The sequence below is a fragment of the Lolium perenne genome, chromosome 6 (genome assembly GCF_019359855.2).
Source record: "Lolium perenne isolate Kyuss_39 chromosome 6, Kyuss_2.0, whole genome shotgun sequence".
In the NCBI taxonomy this organism is placed as follows: domain Eukaryota; kingdom Viridiplantae; phylum Streptophyta; class Magnoliopsida; order Poales; family Poaceae; genus Lolium; species Lolium perenne.
Window position 1 is genome coordinate 80,799,726 of NC_067249.2, and position 5,451 is coordinate 80,805,176.

Below are 5,451 nucleotides of genomic sequence, written 5' to 3' on the forward strand. Positions count from 1 at the left end.
TTCAAATCTCTCAAGATTTTCAAAATTAGACAACATGGCATTGTTGTTATTCAACAAGTCCATGTGTGTTTTGTATCTTCTCTGCAAAATTTGAGTTCAAACAAAATTCAAAATAGATTTGAAAATTGATTTTGAAAATAGAAAGAAAATCAGAAAAAGAGAAAGAAGAAAAAAGGGAGAAAACTCTCTCTCTCTCCCTGGGCTCGGCCCTTCCTCTCTCTCTCTTTTCCCTCACTGGCCGCAGCCCAAACATGGCCCAAGTGGCCCAGCCGAACCCCTTCACCAGTCCAACCATTTTTCCAGGGGGTTATTTGCAAAAACATCTTCTTCCCCGCGTAACGAAGCAGGAGGTGGCCGCACGCCGGCCACCCGATGGCTCCGGCGGCCACGATGCGCCCCGCCGCCCCCCGACGGCTATAAAAGCTCGCCGCCGCCGCCATGAACCCTAGCCCCCGCATTTCCCCCTCTCCCGCGCTCTCCCGTGACCTCCAAACCCTAACCCTACTGCTTGCAGGGACGACCGGCCGCCGTTCGATTCGCCGCCGGCGAGCCCTCTCCGGCGTCTCCGACCACGCCATCCTGCTCAGGGTGAGCTGCTGCTCCTCCTCGTCCCCTCGCCTCTCTCCCCCTCGCCCTCTAGCCATGGCCGCGTCGGGCTACTGCCCCGGCCTCCGCCGCTCCGCATCGCCGGCCGTGCTCCGGCGACCAAAGGCGGGCGGCGCCGCCACCAAACGGTTCGCCGCGTCGAGGCACCCCGTTTGCCCCTGCTCACGCGCCCGATTGCCCTCCGAATCGGCGAATTGCAGCAGCACCCGAGCTCCCAGTGAGCCATGGCGCCGCTGACGTCATCGCCATAAATTGCTTTTCCTATTTTCTGTAATTCCTTTTTCTATTTCTGTAATTTCAATAAATAGAAATAAATTGACATGTGGGTCCCCTGGTCAGGATTTTAATAATTTAAGAAATATTTTAGAAAAGAATAAAATTATGACATGTGGGTCCAACTTTATTATTATTTATATAATTTTCTGAAATTGATTTAAAATGAATTAAATTTTGGAAATTCATAAGTAATTCATTTTTAATCAGAAAAATATAAAATTATATATCAAAATGATCAGAAAAACATTTCCTAATTGTTTATCCATGTTTCATACATGCTTGAACCAATTAAATGTGAGACTTTATAGAAACCCGAAATCGACCCCTCTCTTATGTCGGAGTCGATGCCGAACCCCTTTAATTTCCATCGATGCACCTAGGGTTACCCAAATCCCTTTAATATGACATGTCATCATATTGTATGTGCATTGCATTATACCATGTCTTGATTGTTCTCTTCCTTTCCGGTATTTGGTTCTTCTCGATAGGGACCGAACGCGAGCCTGAGATCAACGCCCCCGAAGAGCAGCACCAGAACAACGAGGGACAAGGCAAGCCCTAACCTGGTTCATATATGGTTTCCAAATGCTTTTATTTCTGGTTCTTACATATTGCATCCGCTTCAAATATGTTTTATCGGCAGTGGTAGATGTCCTATGTGTGCATATTCCATCTTTGTAGCCCAAAGTTCCTGATCCACCGCTCCCAGCAAAACTAGGTTGAGCTTTGTTTGCATCGCTAGAGCCATATATATATTATGCTTAGCCATGCTTAGCTGTTGAAGTATGGTCCATCCGGTTGATGAATCAGAGCTACGAATGAACCTAGTTTGACAGGATGACGTGGTAAGATCAGTGATGATGTTAATAAACATGCTAAAGGCTTGGATGGGCCGCCACATGGGGATGTGGTGTTTTGACTCGTTCTCGCCGATACTAGGACCTGAGTTCTCGCCTTTGGAACCAAGACTGAGCGTACAACCACACGGGGCCCATGGGAACCCCTTGGCCCGAACTTAACTAGCTTATCCATGAGTCAATTAGTTTGCGAGTTCCATTTGCCATACGCATGGGGGAAAGGTGGAAAAGGTTTTCAAAGTGCATCATACAGGGCGTGGCCGGGGTGAAGGATGCTGGAGGCATTGAACTGGATCCCCTGCGCACAATGACCGGGACCGCCTCGGAGAATGGCTACCTACGATGACGGAGCTCCCCAGTTAGTTTGACTCATGGAATAGGCGAAGTAAGGGAAAGGTTTTGGTCGACCACCCTCTGCCGGCACACCAAGGAAGTGTGCTAACGTTCTGGCATTAAGAGTCGGTCGGCGCGTGTGGGTATAGTTGTACACCCCTGCAGGGTAAATCTTTTCGAAAAGTCGTGTCCACGGTTAAGGACGACTTGGGAAAGGACGTGATGATCATAGACAACTTGAACCTGATCGTAAAACTTGATATCTATGTGTGAATAAGGATCCCTTCTCAGGGTGTCGAGGGGTGATCCTAGGTAACAGGTTCAGGTAATGATGAAGATTCGGTGGATTCAACATGATGATCGTAGAGCTAGAGTTGATATCGCTCTCTTATCCCTTTTGAAAATGGTCTGAATAGACGAGCTTCTGCTCCCTCCTGTTTACAAAGGAAAACTGGCTTTCCGCAAAATAAGCTCCACATAAAGCCTCGCATACCCGCTTTGCTAACAGGTTGTACTAAGTCTTGCTGAGTCCCTGTACTCAGCCTTGCATGCTTTGTTTCAGACGAAGTTCTTCCAACTGATGGTGGCTTCTACCTTGATGTCGACGAGTAGTTCGGAGTTCCTCAGGGGGCAGCCTGCGACTTATGGGCTAGGACGTCGCCTTATGTTATGGCCTCTTAGGCCCTTTGCAGTCTTGTTATCTAGATAACATAATTTGCTTTCCGTTGCTTGTTGAATTGTGGTCAGTGACCTCTGCGTGTAATAAATTTGGATCTTAACTCTGCTAAGAGTTGTAATATATTTGCTTTCAGTCGTAGAGTCACTGTTGGGTTACCGATCTAGGTTAGGCCCTAGAGATCTAGGTTAGGCTTATGCCAGATGTGATATCTGGGTTTGTCTAGCCCTGACCTCAGGGGTCGCGACAGAAGGGCAGCCTCGGAGGGGCCCTGGTGGGCCCACACACTAGGGGGGCGCGCCCCCCCTTGGCCGCGCCACCCCGTGGGGAGGGACCCCTTGGCTCCCCTCTGGCCCCTCTTCGGTGCTCTGGAAGCTTCCGGGAAAATAAGATATTGGGCGTTGATTTCGTCCGATTCCGAGAATATTTCCTTTGTAGGATTTCTGAAACCAAAAACAGCAGAAAACAGCAACTAGCTCTTCGGCATCTCATCAATAGGTTAGTGCCGGAAAATGCATAAATATGACATAAAGTGTGTATAAAACATGTGAGTATCATCATAAAAGTAGCATGGAACATAAGAAATTATAGATACGTTTGAGACGTATCAAGCATCCCCAAGCTTAGTTCCTACTCGTCCTCGAGTAGGTAAACGATAACAAAGATATTTTCTGAAGTGACATGCTATCATAATCTTGATAAATACTATTGTAAACATATGAGATGAATGAAGTGATTCAAAGTAATGGTAAAGACAATGATTAAACAACTGAATCATATAACAAAGACTTCTCATGAATAGTACTTTCAAGACAAGCATCAATAAGTCTTGCATAAGAGTTAACTCATAAAGCAATAGATTCAAAGTAAAGGCATTGAAGCAACACAAAGGAAGATATAAGTTTCAGCAGTTGCTTTCAACTTCAACATGTATATCTCATGGATAATTGTCAACACAAAGTAATATGATGAATGCAAATAAGCAAGTATGTAGGAATCAATGCACACAGTTGACACAAGTGTTTGCTTCTAAGATAGAAAGAAGTAGGTAAACTGACTCAACATAAAGTAAAAGAATGGCCCTTCACAGAGGGAAGCATGGGTTGCTATATTTGTGCTAGAGCTTTTATTTTGAAAACAAGAAACAATTTTGTCAACGGTAGTAATAAAGCATATGTGTTATGCATAAAATATCTTATAAGCTGCAAGCCTCATGCATAGATTACCAATAGTGCCCGCACCTTGTCCTAATTAGCTTGGATTACATGGATTATCATTGCATAGCATATGTTTCAACCAAGTGTCACAAATGGGTACCTCTGTGCCGCCTGTACAAAGGTCTAAGGAGAAAGCTCGCATTGGATTTCTCGCTTTTGATTATTCTCAACTTAGACATCCATACCGGGACAACATAGACAACAGATAATGGACTCCTCTTTAATGCATAAGCATTCAACAACAAATAATATTCTCATAAGAGATTGAGGATTGATGTCCAAACTGAAACTTCCACCATGGATCATGGCTTTAGTTAGCGGCCCAATGTTCTTCTCTAACAATATGCATACTCAAACCATTTGATCATGATAAATCTCCCTTACTTCAGACAAGACGAACATTCATAGCAACTCACATGATATTCAAAAAATGGTGAAATAGTTGATGGCGTCCCCAGGAAGATGGTTACCGCTCAACAAGCAACTTATAAGAAATAAGATACATAAGTACATATTCAATACCACAATAGTTTTTAAGCTATTTTTCCCATGAGCTATATATTGCAAAGACAAATAATGGAATTTTAAAGGTAGCACTCAAGCAATTTACTTTGGAATGGCAGAGAAATACCATGTAGTAGGTAGGTATGATGGACACAAATGGCATAGTTTTTGGCTCAAGGATTTGGATGCACGAGAAATAATCCCTCCCAATACAAGGCTTAGGCTAGCAAGGTTGTTTGAAGCAAACACAAGTATGAACCGGTATAGCAAAACTTACATAAGAACATATTTCAAGCATTATAAGACTGTACACTGTCTTCCTTGTTGTTCAAACCTTCACCAGAAAACATCTAGACTTTAGAGAGACCAATCATGCAAACCAAATGTCAACAAGCTCTACGGTATTTCTTCATTAATAGGTGCAAAGTACATGATGCAAGAGATTAAACATGATCTATTTGAGCACAACAATTGCCAAGTATCAAATTATTCTAGACATTATACCAATTACCACATGCAGCATTTTCTGTTTCCAACCATATAACAATTAACGAAGCAGTTTCAACCTTCGCCATGAACATTAAGAGTAAAGCTAAGAACATATATGTTCATATGCAACAGCGGAGCGTGTCTCTCTCCCATACAAGCATGACAGGATCAGATTTTATTCAAACACAAACAAAAATAAAAGCACACATACGCTCCAAGTAAAGCACATAAGATGTGACGGAATAAAAATATAGTTTCACTAGAGGTGACCTGATAATTTGTCGATGAAGAAGGGGATGACTTGGGCATCCCCAAGCTTAGATGCTTGAGTCTTCTTGAAATATGCAGGGATGAACCACGGGGGCATCCCCAAGCTTAGACTTTTCACTCTTCTTGATCATATTGTATCATCCTCCTCTCTTGATCCTTGAAAACTTCCTCCACACCAAACTCAAAACAAACTCATTAGAGGGTTAGTGCATAATCAAAAAAT